Genomic DNA, 21,966 nt, shown 5'->3' on the forward strand with positions numbered 1-21,966 from the left:
ACAAAGTGAAATTACTGCTTTCAATTAGAAGAATGACCCTATATATTTCTTAAAATCTTTGTGCGCTAGCCGGGACTCGGACCCGGGTCGCAAGAATGGGAATCTTGCATGATACCCCTACACTACTAGCGCTAATTGCATTTTGCCCAACAACAAAGTGAAATGACTGCTTTCAATTAGAAGAACGACCCTTTACATTTGTTAAAATCCTTGTGCGCTAGCCGGGACTCGGACCCGGGTCGCAAGAATGGGAATTTTGCGTGATACCCCTACACTACTAACTCTAACAGCATTTTAACAGACAACAAAGTGAAATTACTGCTTTCAATTAGAAGAATGACCCTTTACATTTTTTAAAATCCTTGTGCACTAGCCGGGACTCGGACCCGGGTGACAAGAATGGGAATTTTGCATGATACCCCTACACTACTAGCGCTAACTGCATTTTAACGGACAACAAAGTGAAATTACTACTTTCAATTAGAAGAACGACCCTTTACATTTCTTAAAATCTTTATGCGCTAGCCGGGACTCGAACCCGAGTCCCAAGAATGGGAATCTTGCATGATACCCCTACACTACTAGCGCTAACTGCGTTTTAGTGGACAACAAAGTGAAATTACTGCTTTCAATTAGAAGAATGACCCTTTACATTTGTTAAAATCCTTGTGTGCTAGCCGGGACTCGGACCCGGGTCGCAAGAATGGGAATCTTGCATGATACCCCTACACTACTAGCGCTAACTGCATTTTGCCCAACACTAAAGTGAAATTACTGCTTTCAATTAGAACAATGACCCTTTACATTTCTTAAAATCTTTATGCGCTAGCCGGGACTGGAACCCAGGTCGCAAGAATGGAAGCTTGCATGATACCCCTACACTACTAGCGCTAACTGCGTTTGAAATGAGAACAAAGTGAAATTACTGCTTTCAATTAGAAGAATGACCCTTTACATTTCTTAAAATCCTTGTGCGCTAGCCGGGACTTGGACCCGGGTCGCAAGAATGGGAATCTTGCATGATACCCCTACACTACTAGCGCTAACTGCGTTTGAAATGAGAACAAAGTGAAATTACTGCTTTCAATTAGAAGAATGACCCTTTACATTTCTTAAAATCCTTGTGCGCTACGGGAATCTTGCATGATACCCCTACACTACTAGTGCTAACTGCATTTTGCCCAACAACAAAGTGAAATGACTGTTTTCAATTAGAAGAACGACCCTTTACATTTCTTAAAATCTTTATGCGCTAGCCGGGATTCGAACCCGGGTCGCAAGAATGGGAATCTTGCATGATACCCCTACACTACTAGCGCTAACTGCATTTTGCCCAACAACAAAGTGAAATTACTGCTTTCAATTAGAAGAACGACCCTTTACATTTCTTAAAATCTTTATGCGCTAGCCGGGACTCGAACCCGGGTCGCAAGAATGGGAATCTTGCATGATACCCCTACACTACTAGCGCTTACTGCATTTTGCCCAACAACAAAGTGAAATTACTGCTTTCAATTAGAAGAACGACCCTTTACATTTCTTAAAATCTTTATGCGCTAGCCGGGACTCGAACCCGGGTCACAAGAATGGGAATCTTGCATGATACCCCTACACTACTAGCGCTAACTGCGTTTTAGTGGACAACAAAGTGAAATTACTGCTTTCAATTAGAAGAATGACCCTTTAGATTTCTTAAAATCTTTATGCGCTAGCCGGGACTCGAACCCGGGTCGCAAGAATGGGAATCTTGCGTGATACCCCTACACTACTAGCGCTAACTGCATTTTAATGGACAACAAAGTGAAATTACTGCTTTCAATTAGAAGAATGACCCCTTACATTTGTTAAAATCCTTGTGCGCTAGCCGGGACTCGGACCCGGGTCGCAAGAATGGGAATCTTGCATGATACCCCTACACTACTAGCGCTAACTGCGTTTTGCCCAACAACAAAGTGAAATTACTGCTTTCAATTAGAAGAACGACCCTTTACATTTCTTAAAATCTTTATGCGCTAGCCGGGACTCGGACCCGGGTCGCAAGAATGGGAATCTTGCATGATACCCCTACACTACTAGCGCTAACTGCGTTTTAGTGGACAACAAAGTGAAATTACTGCTTTCAATTAGAAGAATGACCCTTTACATATCTTAAAATCCTTCTGCACTACCCGGGACTCGGACCCGGGTCGCAAGAATGGGGATCTTGCATGATACCCCTACACTACTAGCGCTAACTGCATTTTAGTGGACAACAAAGTGAAATTACTGCTTTCAATTAGAAGAATGACCCTTTACATTTCTTAAAATCCTTGTGCGCTAGCCGGGACTTGGACCCGGGTCGCAAGAATGGGAATCTTGCATGATACCCCTACACTACTAGTGCTAACTGCATTTTGCCCAACAACAAAGTGAAATGACTGTTTTCAATTAGAAGAACGACCCTTTACATTTCTTAAAATCTTATGCGCTAGCCGGGACTCGAACCCGGGTCGCAAGAATGGGAATCTTGCATGATACCCCTACACTACTAGCGCTAACTGCATTTTGCCCAACAACAAAGTGAAATGACTGTTTTCAATTAGAAGAACGACCCTTTACATATTTTAAAATCCTTGTGCACTAGCCGGGACTTGGACCCGGGTCGCAAGAATGGGAATCTTGCATGATACCCCTACACTACTAGCGCTAACTGCATTTTAGTGGACAACAAAGTGAAATTACTGCTTTCAATTAGAAGAATGACCCTTTACATTTCTTAAAATCCTTGTGCGCTAGACGGGACTTGGACCCGGGTCGCAAGAATGGGAATCTTGCATGATACCCCTACACTACTAGCGCTATCTGCATTTTAACGGACAACAAAGTGAAATTACTGCTTTCAATTAGAAGAATGACCCCTTACATTTGTTAAAATCCTTGTGCGCTAGCCGGGACTCGGACCCGGGTCGCAAGAATGGGAATCTTGCATGATACCCCTACACTACTAGCGCTAACTGCGTTTTAATGGACAACAAAGTGAAATTACTGCTTTCAATTAGAAGAATGACCCCTTACATTTGTTAAAATGCTCGTGCGCTAGCCGGGACTTGGACCCGGGTCGCAAGAATGGGAATCTTGCATGATACCCCTACACTACTAGCGCTAACTGCATTTTGCCCAACAACAAAGTGAAATGACTGTTTTCAATTAGAGGAACGACCCTTTACATTTCTTAAAATCTTTATGCGCTAGCCGGGACTCGAACCCGGGTCGCAAGAATGGGAATCTTGCATGATACCCCTACACTACTAGCGCTAACTGCATTTTAGTGGACAACAAAGTGAAATTACTGCTTTCAATTAGAAGAATGACCCCTTACATTTGTTAAAATCCTTGCGCGTTAGCCGGGACTCGGACCCGGGTCGCAAGAATGGGAATCTTGCATGATACCCCTACACTACTAGCGCTAACTGCGTTTTGCCCAACAACAAAGTGAAATTACTGCTTTCAATTAGAAGAATGACCCCTTACATTTGTTAAAATCCTTGTGCGCTAGCCGGGACTCGAACCCGGGTCGCAAGAATGGGAATCTTGCATGATACCCCTACACTACTAGCGCTAACTGCATTTTAGTGGACAACAAAGTGAAATTACTGCTTTCAATTAGAAGAACGACCCTTTACATTTCTTAAAATTTTTATGCACTAGCCGGGACTTTAACCCGGGTCGCAAGAATGGGAATCTTGCATGATACCCCTACACTACTAGCGCTAACTGCATTTTAGTGGACAACAAAGTGAAATTACTGCTTTCAATTAGAAGAACGACCCTTTACATTTCTTAAAATCTTTGTGCGCTAGCCGGGACTCGGACCCGGGTCGCAAGAATGGGAATCTTGCATGATACCCCTACACTACTAGCGCTAATTGCATTTTGCCCAACAACAAAGTGAAATGACTGTTTTCAATTAGAAGAACGACCCTTTACATTTCTTAAAATCTTTATGCGCTAGCCGGGACTCGAACCCGGGTTGCAAGAATGGGAATCTTGCATGATACCCCTACACTACTAGCGCTAACTGCATTTTAATGGACAACAAAGTGAAATTACTGCTTTCAATTAGAAGAATGACCCCTTACATTTGTTAAAATCCTTGTGCGCTAGCCGGGACTCGGACCCGGGTCGCAAGAATGGGAATCTTGCATGATACCCCTACACTACTAGCGCTAACTGCATTTTAACGGACAACAAAGTGAAATTACTGCTTTCAATTAGAAGAATGACCCTATATATTTCTTAAAATCTTTATGCGCTAGCCAGAACTCGGACCCGGGTCGCAAGAATGGGAATCTTGCATGATACCCCTACACTACTAGCGCTAACTGCATTTTGCCCAACAACAAAGTGAAATGACTGTTTTCAATTAGAAGAACGACCCTTTACATTTCTTAAAATCTTTATGCGCTAGCCGGGACTCGAACCCGGGTCGCAAGAATAGGAATCTTGCATGATACCCCTACACTACTAGCGCTAACTGCATTTTAACGGACAACAAAGTGAAATTACTGCTTTCAATTAGAAGAATGACCCCTTACATTTGTTAAAATCCTTGTGCGCTAGCCGGGACTCGGACCCGGGTCGCAAGAATGGGAATCTTGCATGATACCCCTACACTACTAGCGCTAACTGCATTTTGCCCAACAACAAAGTGAAATTACTGCTTTCAATTAGAAGAACGACCCTTTACATTTCTTAAAATCTTTATGCGCTAGCCGGGACTTTAACCCGGGTCGCAAGAATGGGAATCTTGCATGATACCCCTACACTACTAGCGCTAACTGCATTTTAGTGGACAACAAAGTGAAATTACTGCTTTCAATTAGAAGAATGACCCTATATATTTCTTAAAATCTTTGTGCGCTAGCCGGGACTCGGACCCGGGTCGCAAGAATGGGAATCTTGCATGATACCCCTACACTACTAGCGCTAATTGCATTTTGCCCAACAACAAAGTGAAATGACTGCTTTCAATTAGAAGAACGACCCTTTACATATTTTAAAATCCTTGTGCACTAGCCGGGACTCGGAACCCGGGTCGCAAGAATGGGAATTTTGCATGATACCCCTACACTACTAGCGCTAACTGCATTTTAACGGACAACAAAGTGAAATTACTGCTTTCAATTAGAAGAATGACCCTTTACATTTCTTAAAATCTTTGTGCGCTAGCCGGGACTCGGACCCGGGTCGCAAGAATGGGAATCTTGCATGATACCCCTACACTACTAGCGCTAACTGCATTTTGCCCAACAACAAAGTGAAATTACTGCTTTCAATTAGAAGAACGACCCTTTACATTTCTTAAAATTTTTATGCGCTAGCCGGGACTTTAACCCGGGTCGCAAGAATGGGAATCTTGCATGATACCCCTACACTACTAGCGCTAACTGCATTTTAGTGGACAACAAAGTGAAATTACTGCTTTCAATTAGAAGAATGACCCTATATATTTCTTAAAATCTTTGTGCGCTAGCCGGGACTCGGACCCGGGTCGCAAGAATGGGAATCTTGCATGATACCCCTACACTACTAGCGCTAACTGCATTTTGCCGAACAACAAAGTGAAATGACTGCTTTCAATTAGAAGAACGACCCTTTACATTTCTTAAAATCCTTATGCGCTAGCCGGGACTCGAACCCGGGTTGCAGAAATGGGCATCTTGCATGATACCCCTACACTACTAGCGCTAACTGCATTTTGCCCAACAACAAAGTGAAATTACTGCTTTCAATTAGAAGAACGACACTTTACATTTCTTAAAATCTTTATGCGCTAGCCGGGACTCGAACCCGGGTCGCAAGAATGGGAATCTTGCATGATACCCCTACACTACTAGCGCTAACTGCATTTTGCCCAACAACAAAGTGAAATGACTGTTTTCAATTAGAAGATCGACCCTTTACATTTCTTAAAATCTTTATGCGCTAGCCGGGACTCGAACCCGGGTCGCAAGAATGGGAATCTTGCATGATACCCCTACACTACTAGCGCTAACTGCATTTTAACAGACAACAAAGTGAAATTACTGCTTTCAATTAGAAGAATGACCCCTTACATTTGTTAAAATCCTTGTGCGCTAGCCGGGACTTGGACCCGGGTCGCAAGAATGGGAATCTTGCATGATACCCCTACACTACTAGCGCTAACTGCATTTTGCCCAACAACAAAGTGAAATGACTGTTTTCAATTAGAAGAACGACCCTTTACATTTCTTAAAATCTTTATGCGCTAGCCGGGACTCGAACCCGGGTCGCAAGAATGGGAATCTTGCATGATACCCCTACACTACTAGCGCTAACTGCATTTTAACGGACAACAAAGTGAAATTATTGTTTTCAATTAGAAGAATGACCTTTTACATTTCTTAAAATCTTTATGCGCTAGCTGGGACTCGAACCCGGGTCGCAAGAATGATACCCCTACACTACTAGCGCTAACTGCATTTGAACTGAGAACAAAGTGAAATTACTGCTTTCAATTAGAAGAATGACCCTTTACATTTCTTAAAATCTTTATGCGCTAGCCGGGACTGGAACCAAGGTCGCAAGAATGGAAGCTTGCATGATACCCCTACACTACTAACGCTAACTGCGTCTGAAATGAGAACAAAGTGAAATTACTGCTTTCAATTAGAAGAATGACCCTTTACATTTCTTAAAATCCTTTTGCGCTAGTCGGGACTCGGACCCGGGTCGCAAGAATGGGAATCTTGCATGATACCCCTACACTACTAGCGCTAACTGCGTTTTAGTGGACAACAAAGTGAAATTACTGCTTTCAATTAGAAGAATGACCCTTTACATTTCTTAAAATCCTTGTGCGCTAGCCGGGACTTGGACCCGGGTCGCAAGAATGGGAATCTTGCATGATACCCCTACACTACTAGCGCTAATTGCATTTTGCCCAACAACAAAGTGAAATGACTGTTTTCAATTAGAAGAACGACCCTTTACATTTCTTAAAATCTTTATGCGCTAGCCGGGACTCGAACCCGGGTCACAAGAATGGGAATCTTGCATGATACCCCTACACTACTAGCGCTAACTGCATTTTAATGGACAACAAAGTGAAATTACTGCTTTCAATTAGAAGAATGACCCCTTACATTTGTTAAAATCCTTGTGCGCTAGCCGGGACTCGGACCCGGGTCGCAAGAATGGGAATCTTGCATGATACCCCTACACTACTAGCGCTAACTGCGTTTTACCCAACAACAAAGTGAAATTACTGCTTTCAATTAGAAGAACGACCCTTTACATTTCTTAAAATCTTTATGCGCTAGCCGGGACTCGAACCCGGGTCGCAAGAATGGGAATCTTGCATGATACCCCTACACTACTAGCGCTAACTGCATTCTAATGGACAACAAAGTGAAATTACTGCTTTCAATTAGAAGAATGACCCTTTACATTTGTTAAAATCTTTATGCGCTAGCCGGGACTCGGACCCGGGTCGCAAGAATGGGAATCTTGCATGATACCACTACACTACTAGCGCTAACTGCATTTTAATGGACAACAAAGTGAAATTACTGCTTTCAATTAGAAGAATGACCCTTTACATTTCTTAAAATCCTTGTGCGCTAGCCGGGACTTGGACCCGGGTCGCAAGAATGGGAATCTTGCATGATACCCCTACACTACTAGTGCTAACTGCATTTTGCCCAACAACAAAGTGAAATGACTGTTTTCAATTAGAAGAACGACCCTTTACATTTCTTAAAATCTTTATGCGCTAGCCGGGACTCGAACCCGGGTCGCAAGAATGGGAATCTTGCATGATACCCCTACACTACTAGCGCTAACTGCATTTTAATGGACAACAAAGTGAAATTACTGCTTTCAATTAGAAGAATGACCCCTTACATTTGTTAAAATCCTTGTGCGCTAGCCGGGACTCGGACCCAGGTCGCAAGAATGGGAATCTTGCATGATACCCCTACACTACTAGCGCTAACTGCATTTTAATGGACAACAAAGTGAAATTACTGCTTTCAATTAGAAGAATGACCCCTTACATTTGTTAAAATCCTTGTGCGCTAGCCGGGACTCGGACCCGGGTCGCAAGAATGGGAATCTTGCATGATACCCCTACACTACTAGCGCTAACTGCGTTTTGCCCAACAACAAAGTGAAATTACTGCTTTCAATTAGAAGAACGACCCTTTACATTTGTTAAAATCTTTATGCGCTAGCCGGGACTCGGACCCGGGTCGCAAGAATTTTAACAAATGTAAGGGGTCATTCTTCTAATTGAAAGCAGTAATTTCACTTTGTTGTCCATTAAAATGCAGTTAGCGCTAGTAGTGTAGGGGTATCATGCAAGATTCCCATTCTTGCGACCCGGGTTCGCGTCCCGGCTAGCGCATAAAGATTTTAAGAAATGTAAAGGGTCGATCTTCTAATTGAAAACAGTCATTTCACTTTGTTGTTGGGCAAAATGCAGTTAGCGCTAGTAGTGTAGGGGTATCATGCAAGATTCCCATTCTTGCGACCCGGGTCCAAGTCCCGGCTAAAATCTTGCATGATACCCCTACACTACTAGCGCTAACTGCATTTTGCCCAACAACAAAGTGAAATTACTGCTTTCAATTAGAAGAACGACACTTTACATTTCTTAAAATCTTTATGCGCTAGCCGGGACGCGAACCCGGGTCGCAAGAATGGGAATCTTGCATGATACCCCTACACTACTAGCGCTAACTGCATTTTAATGGACAACAAAGTGAAATTACTGCTTTCAATTAGAAGAATGACCCCTTACATTTGTTAAAATCCTTGTGCGCTAGCCGGGACTCGGACCCGGGTCGCAAGAATGGGAATCTTGCATGATACCCCTACACTACTAGCGCTAACTGCCTTTTAGTGGACAACAAAGTGAAATTACTGCTTTCAATTAGAAGAATGACCCTTTACATTTCTTAAAATCCCTCTGCACTAGCCGGGACTCGGACCCGGGTCGCAAGAATGGGGATCTTGCATGATACCCCTACACTACTAGCGCTAACTGCATTTCAGTGGACAACAAAGTGAAATTACTGCTTTCAATTAGAAGAATGACCCTTTACATTTCTTAAAATCCTTGTGCGCTAGCCGGGACTTGGACCCGGGTCGCAAGAATGGGAATCTTGCATGATACCCCTACACTACTAGCGCTAACTGCATTTTGCCCAACAACAAAGTGAAATGACTGTTTTCAATTAGAAGATCGACCCTTTACATTTCTTAAAATCTTTATGCGCTAGCCGGGACTCGAACCCGGGTCGCAAGAATGGGAATCTTGCATGATACCCCTACACTACTAGCGCTAACTGCATTTTGCCCAACAACAAAGTGAAATGACTGTTTTCAATTAGAAGATCGACCCTTTACATTTCTTAAAATCTTTATGCGCTAGCCGGGACTCGAACCCGGGTCGCAAGAATGGGAATCTTGCATGATACCCCTACACTACTAGCGCTAACTGCATTTTGCCCAACAACAAAGTGAAATGACTGTTTTCAATTAGAAGATCGACCCTTTACATTTCTTAAAATCTTTATGCGCTAGCCGGGACTCGAACCCGGGTCGCAAGAATGGGAATCTTGCATGATACCCCTACACTACTAGCGCTAACTGCATTTTGCCCAACAACAAAGTGAAATGACTGTTTTCAATTAGAAGATCGACCCTTTACATTTCTTAAAATCTTTATGCGCTAGCCGGGACTCGAACCCGGGTCGCAAGAATGGGAATCTTGCATGATACCCCTACACTACTAGCGCTAACTGCATTTTAACAGACAACAAAGTGAAATTACTGCTTTCAATTAGAAGAATGACCCCTTACATTTGTTAAAATCCTTGTGCGCTAGCCGGGACTTGGACCCGGGTCGCAAGAATGGGAATCTTGCATGATACCCCTACACTACTAGCGCTAACTGCATTTTGCCCAACAACAAAGTGAAATTACTGCTTTCAATTAGAAGAATGACCCTATATATTTCTTAAAATCTTTATGCGCTAGCCGGGACTCGAACCCGGGTCGCAAGAATGGGAATCTTGCATGATACCCCTACACTACTAGCGCTAACTGCATTTTAATGGACAACAAAGTGAAATTACTGCTTTCAATTAGAAGAATGACCCTATATATTTCTTAAAATCTTTGTGCGCTAGCCGGGACTCGGACCCGGGTCGCAAGAATGGGAATCTTGCATGATACCCCTACACTACTAGCGCTAATTGCATTTTGCCCAACAACAAAGTGAAATGACTGCTTTCAATTAGAAGAACGACCCTTTACATTTGTTAAAATCCTTGTGCGCTAGCCGGGACTCGGACCCGGGTCGCAAGAATGGGAATTTTGCGTGATACCCCTACACTACTAACTCTAACAGCATTTTAGCAGACAACAAAGTGAAATTACTGCTTTCAATTAGAAGAATGACCCTTTACATTTTTTAAAATCCTTGTGCACTAGCCGGGACTCGGACCCGGGTGACAAGAATGGGAATTTTGCATGATACCCCTACACTACTAGCGCTAACTGCATTTTAACGGACAACAAAGTGAAATTACTACTTTCAATTAGAAGAACGACCCTTTACATTTCTTAAAATCTTTATGCGCTAGCCGGGACTCGAACCCGGGTCCCAAGAATGGGAATCTTGCATGATACCCCTACACTACTAGCGCTAACTGCGTTTTAGTGGAGAACAAAGTGAAATTACTGCTTTCAATTAGAAGAATGACCCTTTACATTTGTTAAAATCCTTGTGTGCTAGCCGGGACTCGGACCCGGGTCGCAAGAATGGGAATCTTGCATGATACCCCTACACTACTAGCGCTAACTGCATTTTGCCCAACACTAAAGTGAAATTACTGCTTTCAATTAGAACAATGACCCTTTACATTTCTTAAAATCTTTATGCGCTAGCCGGGACTGGAACCCAGGTCGCAAGAATGGAAGCTTGCATGATACCCCTACACTACTAGCGCTAACTGCGTTTGAAATGAGAACAAAGTGAAATTACTGCTTTCAATTAGAAGAATGACCCTTTACATTTCTTAAAATCCTTGTGCGCTAGCCGGGACTTGGACCCGGGTCGCAAGAATGGGAATCTTGCATGATACCCCTACACTACTAGCGCTAACTGCGTTTGAAATGAGAACAAAGTGAAATTACTGCTTTCAATTAGAAGAATGACCCTTTACATTTCTTAAAATCCTTGTGCGCTACGGGAATCTTGCATGATACCCCTACACTACTAGTGCTAACTGCATTTTGCCCAACAACAAAGTGAAATGACTGTTTTCAATTAGAAGAACGACCCTTTACATTTCTTAAAATCTTTATGCGCTAGCCGGGATTCGAACCCGGGTCGCAAGAATGGGAATCTTGCATGATACCCCTACACTACTAGCGCTAACTGCATTTTGCCCAACAACAAAGTGAAATTACTGCTTTCAATTAGAAGAACGACCCTTTACATTTCTTAAAATCTTTATGCGCTAGCCGGGACTCGAACCCGGGTCGCAAGAATGGGAATCTTGCATGATACCCCTACACTACTAGCGCTAACTGCATTTTGCCCAACAACAAAGTGAAATTACTGCTTTCAATTAGAAGAACGACCCTTTACATTTCTTAAAATCTTTATGCGCTAGCCGGGACTCGAACCCGGGTCACAAGAATGGGAATCTTGCATGATACCCCTACACTACTAGCGCTAACTGCGTTTTAGTGGACAACAAAGTGAAATTACTGCTTTCAATTAGAAGAATGACCCTTTAGATTTCTTAAAATCTTTATGCGCTAGCCGGGACTCGAACCCGGGTCGCAAGAATGGGAATCTTGCGTGATACCCCTACACTACTAGCGCTAACTGCATTTTAATGGACAACAAAGTGAAATTACTGCTTTCAATTAGAAGAATGACCCCTTACATTTGTTAAAATCCTTGTGCGCTAGCCGGGACTCGGACCCGGGTCGCAAGAATGGGAATCTTGCATGATACCCCTACACTACTAGCGCTAACTGCGTTTTGCCCAACAACAAAGTGAAATTACTGCTTTCAATTAGAAGAACGACCCTTTACATTTCTTAAAATCTTTATGCGCTAGCCGGGACTCGGACCCGGGTCGCAAGAATGGGAATCTTGCATGATACCCCTACACTACTAGCGCTAACTGCGTTTTAGTGGACAACAAAGTGAAATTACTGCTTTCAATTAGAAGAATGACCCTTTACATATCTTAAAATCCTTCTGCACTACCCGGGACTCGGACCCGGGTCGCAAGAATGGGGATCTTGCATGATACCCCTACACTACTAGCGCTAACTGCATTTTAGTGGACAACAAAGTGAAATTACTGCTTTCAATTAGAAGAATGACCCTTTACATTTCTTAAAATCCTTGTGCGCTAGCCGGGACTTGGACCCGGGTCGCAAGAATGGGAATCTTGCATGATACCCCTACACTACTAGTGCTAACTGCATTTTGCCCACAACAAAGTGAAATGACTGTTTTCAATTAGAAGAACGACCCTTTACATTTCTTAAAATCTTATGCGCTAGCCGGGACTCGAACCCGGGTCGCAAGAATGGGAATCTTGCATGATACCCCTACACTACTAGCGCTAACTGCATTTTGCCCAACAACAAAGTGAAATGACTGTTTCAATTAGAAGAACGACCCTTTACATATTTTAAAATCCTTGTGCACTAGCCGGGACTTGGACCCGGGTCGCAAGAATGGGAATCTTGCATGATACCCCTACACTACTAGCGCTATCTGCATTTTAACGGACAACAAAGTGAAATTACTGCTTTCAATTAGAAGAATGACCCCTTACATTTGTTAAAATCCTTGTGCGCTAGCCGGGACTCGGACCCGGGTCGCAAGAATGGGAATCTTGCATGATACCCCTACACTACTAGCGCTAACTGCGTTTTAATGCGACAACAAAGTGAAATGACTGCTTTCAATTAGAAGAATGACCCCTTACATTTGTTAAAATGCTCGTGCGCTAGCCGGGACTTGGACCCGGGTCGCAAGAATGGGAATCTTGCATGATACCCCTACACTACTAGCGCTAACTGCATTTTGCCCAACAACAAAGTGAAATGACTGTTTTCAATTAGAGGAACGACCCTTTACATTTCTTAAAATCTTTATGCGCTAGCCGGGACTCGAACCCGGGTCGCAAGAATGGGAATCTTGCATGATACCCCTACACTACTAGCGCTAACTGCATTTTAATGGACAACAAAGTGAAATTACTGCTTTCAATTAGAAGAATGACCCCTTACATTTGTTAAAATCCTTTGCGCGTTAGCCGGGACTCGGACCCGGGTCGCAAGAATGGGAATCTTGCATGATACCCCTACACTACTAGCGCTAACTGCATTTTGCCCAACAACAAAGTGAAATTACTGCTTTCAATTAGAAGAACGACCCTTTACATTTCTTAAAATTTTTATGCACTAGCCGGGACTTTAACCCGGGTCGCAAGAATGGGAATCTTGCATGATACCCCTACACTACTAGCGCTAACTGCATTTTAGTGGACAACAAAGTGAAATTACTGCTTTCAATTAGAAGAACGACCCTTTACATTTCTTAAAATCTTTATGCGCTAGCCGGGACTCGAACCCGGGTTGCAAGAATGGGAATCTTGCATGATACCCCTACACTACTAGCGCTAACTGCATTTTAATGGACAACAAGGTGAAATTACTGCTTTCAATTAGAAGAATGACCCCTTACATTTGTTAAAATCCTTGTGCGCTAGCCGGGACTCGGACCCGGGTCGCAAGAATGGGAATCTTGCATGATACCCCTACACTCCTAGCGCTAACTGCATTTTAACGGACAACAAAGTGAAATTACTGCTTTCAATTAGAAGAATGACCCTATATATTTCTTAAAATCTTTATGCGCTAGCCGGGACTCGGACCCGGGTCGCAAGAATGGGAATCTTGCATGATACCCCTACACTACTAGCGCTAACTGCATTTTGCCCAACAACAAAGTGAAATGACTGTTTTCAATTAGAAGAACGACCCTTTACATTTCTTAAAATCTTTATGCGCTAGCCGGGACTCGAACCCGGGTCGCAAGAATGGGAATCTTGCATGATACCCCTACACTACTAGCGCTAACTGCATTTTGCCCAACAACAAAGTGAAATAACTGCTTTCAATTAGAAGAACGACCCTTTACATATTTTAAAATCATTGTGCACTAGCCGGGACTCGGAACCCGGGTCGCAAGAATGGGAATCTTGAATGATACCCCTACACTACTAGCGCTAACTGCATTTTGCCCAACAACAAAGTGAAATTACTGCTTTCAATTAGAAGAATGACCCTTTACATTTCTTAAAATCTTTGTGCGCTAGCCGGGACTCGGACCCGGGTCGCAAGAATGGGAATCTTGCATGATACCCCTACACTACTAGCATTTTACCCAACAACAAAGTGAAATGACTGCTTTCAATTAGAAGAATGACCCTTTACATTTGTTAAAATCCTTGTGCGCTAGCCGGGACTCGGACCCGGGTCACAAGAATGGGAATCTTGCATGATACTCCTACACTACTAACTCTAACAGCATCTTAACAGACAACAAAGTGAAATTACTGCTTTCAATTAGAAGAATGACCCTTTACATTTCTTAAAATCCTTGTGCACTAGCCGGGACTCGGACCCGGGTCACAAGAATGGGAATTTTGCATTATACCCCTACACTACTAGCGCTAACTGCATTTTGCCCAACAACAAAGTGAAATTACTGCTTTCAATTAGAAGAATGACCCTTTACATATTTTAAAATCCTTGTGCACTAGCCGGGACTTGGACCCGGGTCGCAAGAATGGGAATCTTGAATGATACCCCTACACTACTAGCGCTAACTGCGTTTTAATGGACAACAAAGTGAAATTACTGCTTTCAATTAGAAGAATGACCCCTTACATTTGTTAAAATCCTTGTGCGCTAGCCGGGACTCGAACCCGGGTCACAAGAATGGGAATCTTGCATGATACCCCTACACTACTAGCGCTAACTGCATTTTAATGGACAACAAAGTGAAATTACTGATTTCAATTAGAAGAATGACCCCTTACATTTGTTAAAATCCTTGTGCGCTAGCCGGGACTCGGACCCGGGTCGCAAGAATGGGAATCTTGCATGATACCCCTACACTACTAGCGCTAACTGCATTTTGCCCAACAACAAAGTGAAATGACTGCTTTCAATTAGAAGAACGACCCTTTACATTTCTTAAAATCTTTATGCGCTAGCCGGGACTCGAACCCGGGTCGCAAGAATGGGAATCTTGCATGATACCCCTACACTACTAGCGCTAACTGCATTTTAGTGGACAACAAAGTGAAATTACTGCTTTCAATTAGAAGAATGACCCTATATATTTCTTAAAATCTTTGTGCGCTAGCCGGGACTCGGACCCGGGTCGCAAGTACGGGAATCTTGCATGATACCCCTACACTACTAGCGCTAACTGCGTTTTGCCCAACAACAAAGTGAAATTACTGCTTTCAATTAGAAGAACGACCCTTTACATTTGTTAAAATCCTTGTGCGCTAGCCGGGACTCGGACCCGGGTGACAAGAATGGGAATTTTGCATGATACCCCTACACTACTAGCGCTAACTGCATTTTAACGGACAACAAAGTGAAATTACTGCTTTCAATTAGAAGAATGACCCTTTACATTTCTTAAAATCTTTGTGCGCTAGCCGGGACTCGGACCCGGGTCGCAAGAATGGGAATCTTGCATGATACCCCTACACTACTAGCGCTAACTGCATTTTAATGGACAACAAAGTGAAATTACTGCTTTCAATTAGAAGAATGACCCCTTACATTTGTTAAAATCCTTGTGCGCTAGCCGGGACTCGGACCCGGGTCGCAAGAATGGGAATCTTGCATGATACCCCTACACTACTAGCGCTAACTGCGTTTTGCCCAACAACAAAGTGAAATTACTGCTTTCAATTAGAAGAACGACCCTTTACATTTCTTAAAATCTTTATGCGCTAGCCGGGACTCGAACCCGGGTCGCAAGAATGGGAATCTTGCATGATACCCCTACACTACTAGCGCTAACTGGATTTAGTGGACAACAAAGTGAAATTACTGCTTTCAATTAGAAGAATGACCCTATATATTTCTTAAAATCTTTGTGCGCTAGCCGGGACTCGGACCCGGGTTGCAAGAATGGGAATCTTGCATGATACCCCTACACTACTAGCGCTAATTGCATTTTGCCCAACAACAAAGTGAAATGACTGCTTTCAATTAGAAGAACGACCCTTTACATATTTTAAAATCCTTGTGCACTAGCCGGGACTCGGAACCCGGGTCGCAAGAATGGGAATCTTGAATGATACCCCTACACTACTAGCGCTAACTGCATTTTAATGGACAACAAAGTGAAATTACTGCTTTCAATTAGAAGAATGACCCCTTACATTTGTTAAAATCCTTGTGCGCTAGCCGGGACTCGGACCCGGGTCGCAAGAATGGGAATCTTGCATGATACCCCTACACTACTAGCGCTAACTGCGTTTTGCCCAACAACAAAGTGAAATTACTGCTTTCAATTAGAAGAACGACCCTTTACATTTCTTAAAATCTTTATGCGCTAGCCGGGACTCGAACCCGGGTCGCAAGAATGGGAATCTTGCATGATACCCCTACACTACTAGCGCTAACTGCATTTAGTGGACAACAAAGTGAAATTACTGCTTTCAATTAGAAGAATGACCCTATATATTTCTTAAAATCTTTGTGCGCTAGCCGGGACTCGGACCCGGGTTGCAAGAATGGGAATCTTGCATGATACCCCTACACTACTAGCGCTAATTGCATTTTGCCCAACAACAAAGTGAAATGACTGCTTTCAATTAGAAGAACGACCCTTTACATATTTTAAAATCCTTGTGCACTAGCCGGGACTCGGAACCCGGGTCGCAAGAATGGGAATCTTGAATGATACCCCTACACTACTAGCGCTAACTGCATTTTAATGGACAACAAAGTGAAATTACTGCTTTCAATTAGAAGAATGACCCCTTACATTTGTTAAAATCCTTGTGCGCTAGCCGGGACTCGGACCCGGGTCGCAAGAATGGGAATCTTGCATGATACCCCTACACTACTAGCGCTAACTGCATTTTAGTGGACAACAAAGTGAAATTACTGCTTTCAATTAGAAGAACGACCCTTTACATTTCTTAAAATTTTTATGCACTAGCCGGGACTTTAACCCGGGTCGCAAGAATGGGAATCTTGCATGATACCCCTACACTACTAGCGCTAACTGCATTTTAGTGGACAACAAAGTGAAATTACTGCTTTCAATTAGAAGAATGACCCTATATATTTCTTAAAATCTTTGTGCGCTAGCCGGGACTCGGACCCGGGTCGCAAGAATGGGAATCTTGCATGATACCCCTACACTACTAGCGCTAACTGCATTTTGCCGAACAACAAAGTGAAATTACTGCTTTCAATTAGAAGAATGACCCTTTACATTTCTTAAAATCTTTGTGCGCTAGCCGGGACTCGGACCCGGGTCGCAAGAATGGGAATCTTGCATGATACCCCTACACTACTAGCGCTAACTGCATTTTGCCCAACAACAAAGTGAAATGACTGTTTTCAATTAGAAGAACGACCCTTTACATTTCTTAAAATCTTTATGCGCTAGCCGGGACTCGAACCCGGGTTGCAAGAATGGGAATCTTGCATGATACCCCTACACTACTAGCGCTAACTGCATTTTAATGGACAACAAAGTGAAATTACTGCTTTCAATTAGAAGAATGACCCCTTACATTTGTTAAAATCCTTGTGCGCTAGCCGGGACTCGGACCCGGGTCGCAAGAACGGGAATCTTGCATGATACCCCTACACTACTAGCGCTAACTGCATTTTGCCGAACAACAAAGTGAAATTACTGCTTTCAATTAGAAGAATGACCCTTTACATTTCTTAAAATCTTTGTGCGCTAGCCGGGACTCGGACCCGGGTCGCAAGAATGGGAATCTTGCATGATACCCCTACACTACTAGCGCTAACTGCATTTTAAAGGACAACAAAGTGAAATTACTGCTTTCAATTAGAAGAATGACCCTATATATTTCTTAAAATCTTTGTGCGCTAGCCGGGACTCGGACCCGGGTCGCAAGAATGGGAATCTTGCATGATACCCCTACACTACTAGCGCTAACTGCATTTTGCCCAACAACAAAGTGAAATGACTGTTTTCAATTAGAAGAACGACCCTTTACATTTCTTAAAATCTTTATGCGCTAGCCGGGACTCGAACCCGGGTTGCAAGAATGGGAATCTTGAATGATACCCCTACACTACTAGCGCTAACTGCATTTTAATGGACAACAAAGTGAAATTACTGCTTTCAATTAGAAGAATGACCCCTTACATTTGTTAAAATCCTTGTGCGCTAGCCGGGACTCGGACCCGGGTCGCAAGAATGGGAATCTTGCATGATACCCCTACACTACTAGCGCTAACTGCGTTTTGCCCAACAACAAAGTGAAATTACTGCTTTCAATTAGAAGAACGACCCTTTACATTTCTTAAAATCTTTATGCGCTAGCCGGGACTCGAACCCGGGTCGCAAGAATGGGAATCTTGCATGATACCCCTACACTACTAGCGCTAACTGCATTTTAGTGGACAACAAAGTGGAAATTACTGCTTTCAATTAGAAGAATGACCCTATATATTTCTTAAAATCTTTGTGCGCTAGCCGGGACTCGGACCCGGGTCGCAAGAATGGGAATCTTGCATGATACCCCTACACTACTAGCGCTAATTGCATTTTGCCCAACAACAAAGTGAAATGACTGCTTTCAATTAGAAGAACGACCCTTTACATATTTTAAAATCCTTGTGCACTAGCCGGGACTCGGAACCCGGGTCGCAAGAATGGGAATCTTGAATGATACCCCTACACTACTAGCGCTAACTGCATTTTAATGGACAACAAAGTGAAATTACTGCTTTCAATTAGAAGAATGACCCCTTACATTTGTTAAAATCCTTGTGCGCTAGCCGGGACTCGGACCCGGGTCGCAAGAATGGGAATCTTGCATGATACCCCTACACTACTAGCGCTAACTGCATTTTGCCCAACAACAAAGTGAAATTACTGCTTTCAATTAGAAGAACGACCCTTTACATTTCTTAAAATTTTTATGCGCTAGCCGGGACTTTAACCCGGGTCGCAAGAATGGGAATCTTGCATGTTACCCCTACACTACTAGCGCTAACTGCATTTTAGTGGACAACAAAGTGAAATTACTGCTTTCAATTAGAAGAATGACCCTATATATTTCTTAAAATCTTTGTGCGCTAGCCGGGACTCGGACCCGGGTCGCAAGAATGGGAATCTTGCATGATACCCCTACACTACTAGCGCTAACTGCATTTTGCCCAACAACAAAGTGAAATTACTGCTTTCAATTAGAAGAATGACCCTATATATTTCTTAAAATCTTTATGCGCTAGCCGGGACTCGGACCCGGGTCGCAAGAATGGGAATCTTGCATGATACCCCTACACTACTAGCGCTAACTGCATTTTAGTGGACAACAAAGTGAAATTACTGCTTTCAATTAGAAGAATGACCCTATATATTTCTTAAAATCTTTGTGCGCTAGCCGGGACTCGGACCCGGGTCGCAAGAATGGGAATCTTGCATGATACCCCTACACTACTAGCGCTAATTGCGTTTTGCCCAACAACAAAGTGAAATGACTGCTTTCAATTAGAAGAACGACCCTTTACATATTTTAAAATCCTTGTGCACTAGCCGGGACTCGGAACCCGGGTCGCAAGAATGGGAATCTTGAATGATACCCCTACACTACTAGCGCTAACTGCATTTTAATGGACAACAAAGTGAAATTACTGCTTTCAATTAGAAGAATGACCCCTTACATTTGTTAAAATCCTTGTGCGCTAGCCGGGACTCGGACCCGGGTCGCAAGAATGGGAATCTTGCATGATACCCCTACACTACTAGCGCTAACTGCATTTTGCCCAACAACAAAGTGAAATTACTGCTTTCAATTAGAAGAATGACCCTTTACATTTCTTAAAATCTTTGTGCGCTAGCCGGGACTCGGACCCGGGTCGCAAGAATGGGAATCTTGCATGATACCCCTACACTACTAGCGCTAACTGCATTTTGCCCAACAACAAAGTGAAATGACTGTTTTCAATTAGAAGAACGACCCTTTACATTTCTTAAAATCTTTATGCGCTAGCCGGGACTCGAACCCGGGTTGCAAGAATGGGAATCTTGCATGATACCCCTACACTACTAGCGCTAACTGCATTTTAATGGACAACAAAGTGAAATTACTGCTTTCAATTAGAAGAATGACCCCTTACATTTGTTAAAATCCTTGTGCGCTAGCCGGGACTCGGACCCGGGTCGCAAGAATGGGAATCTTGCATGATACCCCTACACTACTAGCGCTAACTGCATTTTGCCCAACAACAAAGTGAAATTACTGCTTTCAATTAGAAGAACGACCCTTTACATTTCTTAAAATTTTTATGCGCTAGCCGGGACTTTAACCCGGGTCGCAAGAATGGGAATCTTGCATGATACCCCTACACTACTAGCGCTAACTGCATTTTAGTGGACAACAAAGTGAAATTACTGCTTTCAATTAGAAGAATGACCCTATATATTTCTTAAAATCTTTGTGCGCTAGCCGGGACTCGGACCCGGGTCGCAAGAATGGGAATCTTGCATGATACCCCTACACTACTAGCGCTAACTGCATTTTGCCGAACAACAAAGTTAAATGACTGCTTTCAATTAGAAGAACGACCCTTTACATTTGTTAAAATCCTTGTGCGCTAGCCGGGACTCGGACCCGGGTCGCAAGAATGGGAATCTTGCATGATACCCCTACACTACTAGCGCTAACTGCATTTTGCCCAACAACAAAGTGAAATTACTGCTTTCAATTAGAAGAATGACCCTATATATTTCTTAAAATCTTTATGCGCTAGCCGGGACTCGGACCCGGGTCGCAAGAATGGGAATCTTGCATGATACCCCTACACTACTAGCGCTAACTGCATTTTAATGGACAACAAAGTGAAATTACTGCTTTCAATTAGAAGAATGACCCCTTACATTTGTTAAAATCCTTGTGCGCTAGCCGGGACTCGGACCCGGGTCGCAAGAATGGGAATCTTGCATGATACCCCTACACTACTAGCGCTAACTGCGTTTTGCCCAACAACAAAGTGAAATTTCTGCTTTCAATTAGAAGAACGACCCTTTACATTTCTTAAAATCTTTATGCGCTAGCCGGGACTCGAACCCGGGTTGCAAGAATGGGAATCTTGCATGATACCCCTACACTACTAGCGCTAATTGCATTTTGCCCAACAACAAAGTGAAATGACTGTTTTCAATTAGAAGAACGACCCTTTACATTTCTTAAAATCTTTATGCGCTAGCCGGGACTCGAACCCGGGTTGCAAGAATGGGAATCTTGCATGATACCCCTACACTACTAGCGCTAACTGCATTTTAATGGACAACAAAGTGAAATTACTGCTTTCAATTAGAAGAATGACCCCTTACATTTGTTAAAATCCTTGTGCGCTAGCCGGGACTCGGACCCGGGTCGCAAGAATGGGAATCTTGCATGATACCCCTACACTACTAGCGCTAACTGCATTTTGCCCAACAACAAAGTGAAATTACTGCTTTCAATTAGAAGAACAACCCTTTACATTTCTTAAAATCTTTATGCGCTAGCCGGGACTTTAACCCGGGTCGCAAGAATGGGAATCTTGCATGATACCCCTACACTACTAGCGCTAACTGCATTTTAGTGGACAACAAAGTGAAATTACTGC

At 43.2% G+C, this 21,966-nt stretch overlaps 32 non-coding genes across 32 annotated transcripts; all 32 read right to left on the reverse strand.

The window, feature by feature from the left end:
- Nucleotides 1-1,248: 1,248 nt before the first annotated feature.
- trnag-ccc lies at nt 1,249-1,319 on the reverse strand. Its single transcript has one exon. It is a non-coding gene; the product is annotated as a tRNA-Gly (tRNA).
- Nucleotides 1,320-1,400: 81 nt separating this feature from the next.
- trnag-ccc lies at nt 1,401-1,471 on the reverse strand. Its single transcript has one exon. It is a non-coding gene; the product is annotated as a tRNA-Gly (tRNA).
- An 81-nt stretch (nt 1,472-1,552) lies between these two features.
- On the reverse strand, nt 1,553-1,623 carry trnag-ccc. The gene has a single exon. It is a non-coding gene; the product is annotated as a tRNA-Gly (tRNA).
- An 81-nt stretch (nt 1,624-1,704) lies between these two features.
- trnag-ccc lies at nt 1,705-1,775 on the reverse strand. Its single transcript has one exon. It is a non-coding gene; the product is annotated as a tRNA-Gly (tRNA).
- A 688-nt stretch (nt 1,776-2,463) lies between these two features.
- trnag-ccc lies at nt 2,464-2,534 on the reverse strand. The gene has a single exon. It is a non-coding gene; the product is annotated as a tRNA-Gly (tRNA).
- A 689-nt stretch (nt 2,535-3,223) lies between these two features.
- On the reverse strand, nt 3,224-3,294 carry trnag-ccc. The gene has a single exon. It is a non-coding gene; the product is annotated as a tRNA-Gly (tRNA).
- A 233-nt stretch (nt 3,295-3,527) lies between these two features.
- Nucleotides 3,528-3,598, reverse strand: trnag-ccc. Its single transcript has one exon. It is a non-coding gene; the product is annotated as a tRNA-Gly (tRNA).
- Nucleotides 3,599-4,439: 841 nt separating this feature from the next.
- trnar-ccu lies at nt 4,440-4,510 on the reverse strand. The gene has a single exon. It is a non-coding gene; the product is annotated as a tRNA-Arg (tRNA).
- Nucleotides 4,511-5,808: 1,298 nt separating this feature from the next.
- Nucleotides 5,809-5,879, reverse strand: trnag-ccc. Its single transcript has one exon. It is a non-coding gene; the product is annotated as a tRNA-Gly (tRNA).
- Nucleotides 5,880-5,960: 81 nt separating this feature from the next.
- Nucleotides 5,961-6,031, reverse strand: trnag-ccc. Its single transcript has one exon. It is a non-coding gene; the product is annotated as a tRNA-Gly (tRNA).
- Nucleotides 6,032-6,264: 233 nt separating this feature from the next.
- Nucleotides 6,265-6,335, reverse strand: trnag-ccc. Its single transcript has one exon. It is a non-coding gene; the product is annotated as a tRNA-Gly (tRNA).
- A 675-nt stretch (nt 6,336-7,010) lies between these two features.
- On the reverse strand, nt 7,011-7,081 carry trnag-ccc. The gene has a single exon. It is a non-coding gene; the product is annotated as a tRNA-Gly (tRNA).
- A 233-nt stretch (nt 7,082-7,314) lies between these two features.
- Nucleotides 7,315-7,385, reverse strand: trnag-ccc. The gene has a single exon. It is a non-coding gene; the product is annotated as a tRNA-Gly (tRNA).
- Nucleotides 7,386-7,770: 385 nt separating this feature from the next.
- trnag-ccc lies at nt 7,771-7,841 on the reverse strand. The gene has a single exon. It is a non-coding gene; the product is annotated as a tRNA-Gly (tRNA).
- A 1,435-nt stretch (nt 7,842-9,276) lies between these two features.
- Nucleotides 9,277-9,347, reverse strand: trnag-ccc. Its single transcript has one exon. It is a non-coding gene; the product is annotated as a tRNA-Gly (tRNA).
- An 81-nt stretch (nt 9,348-9,428) lies between these two features.
- Nucleotides 9,429-9,499, reverse strand: trnag-ccc. The gene has a single exon. It is a non-coding gene; the product is annotated as a tRNA-Gly (tRNA).
- An 81-nt stretch (nt 9,500-9,580) lies between these two features.
- On the reverse strand, nt 9,581-9,651 carry trnag-ccc. The gene has a single exon. It is a non-coding gene; the product is annotated as a tRNA-Gly (tRNA).
- An 81-nt stretch (nt 9,652-9,732) lies between these two features.
- Nucleotides 9,733-9,803, reverse strand: trnag-ccc. The gene has a single exon. It is a non-coding gene; the product is annotated as a tRNA-Gly (tRNA).
- Nucleotides 9,804-10,036: 233 nt separating this feature from the next.
- On the reverse strand, nt 10,037-10,107 carry trnag-ccc. Its single transcript has one exon. It is a non-coding gene; the product is annotated as a tRNA-Gly (tRNA).
- Nucleotides 10,108-10,644: 537 nt separating this feature from the next.
- Nucleotides 10,645-10,715, reverse strand: trnag-ccc. Its single transcript has one exon. It is a non-coding gene; the product is annotated as a tRNA-Gly (tRNA).
- A 660-nt stretch (nt 10,716-11,375) lies between these two features.
- trnag-ccc lies at nt 11,376-11,446 on the reverse strand. The gene has a single exon. It is a non-coding gene; the product is annotated as a tRNA-Gly (tRNA).
- Nucleotides 11,447-11,527: 81 nt separating this feature from the next.
- trnag-ccc lies at nt 11,528-11,598 on the reverse strand. The gene has a single exon. It is a non-coding gene; the product is annotated as a tRNA-Gly (tRNA).
- Nucleotides 11,599-11,679: 81 nt separating this feature from the next.
- Nucleotides 11,680-11,750, reverse strand: trnag-ccc. Its single transcript has one exon. It is a non-coding gene; the product is annotated as a tRNA-Gly (tRNA).
- An 81-nt stretch (nt 11,751-11,831) lies between these two features.
- On the reverse strand, nt 11,832-11,902 carry trnag-ccc. Its single transcript has one exon. It is a non-coding gene; the product is annotated as a tRNA-Gly (tRNA).
- A 687-nt stretch (nt 11,903-12,589) lies between these two features.
- Nucleotides 12,590-12,660, reverse strand: trnag-ccc. The gene has a single exon. It is a non-coding gene; the product is annotated as a tRNA-Gly (tRNA).
- A 537-nt stretch (nt 12,661-13,197) lies between these two features.
- On the reverse strand, nt 13,198-13,268 carry trnag-ccc. Its single transcript has one exon. It is a non-coding gene; the product is annotated as a tRNA-Gly (tRNA).
- An 842-nt stretch (nt 13,269-14,110) lies between these two features.
- On the reverse strand, nt 14,111-14,181 carry trnag-ccc. Its single transcript has one exon. It is a non-coding gene; the product is annotated as a tRNA-Gly (tRNA).
- An 833-nt stretch (nt 14,182-15,014) lies between these two features.
- On the reverse strand, nt 15,015-15,085 carry trnag-ccc. The gene has a single exon. It is a non-coding gene; the product is annotated as a tRNA-Gly (tRNA).
- Nucleotides 15,086-15,318: 233 nt separating this feature from the next.
- On the reverse strand, nt 15,319-15,389 carry trnag-ccc. The gene has a single exon. It is a non-coding gene; the product is annotated as a tRNA-Gly (tRNA).
- Nucleotides 15,390-16,078: 689 nt separating this feature from the next.
- Nucleotides 16,079-16,149, reverse strand: trnag-ccc. The gene has a single exon. It is a non-coding gene; the product is annotated as a tRNA-Gly (tRNA).
- A 537-nt stretch (nt 16,150-16,686) lies between these two features.
- On the reverse strand, nt 16,687-16,757 carry trnag-ccc. Its single transcript has one exon. It is a non-coding gene; the product is annotated as a tRNA-Gly (tRNA).
- Nucleotides 16,758-18,662: 1,905 nt separating this feature from the next.
- trnag-ccc lies at nt 18,663-18,733 on the reverse strand. Its single transcript has one exon. It is a non-coding gene; the product is annotated as a tRNA-Gly (tRNA).
- Nucleotides 18,734-21,966: the final 3,233 nt, after the last annotated feature.

The sequence above is a fragment of the Xenopus tropicalis genome, chromosome 5 (assembly GCF_000004195.4).
Source record: "Xenopus tropicalis strain Nigerian chromosome 5, UCB_Xtro_10.0, whole genome shotgun sequence".
Taxonomy (NCBI): Eukaryota; Metazoa; Chordata; class Amphibia; order Anura; family Pipidae; genus Xenopus; species Xenopus tropicalis.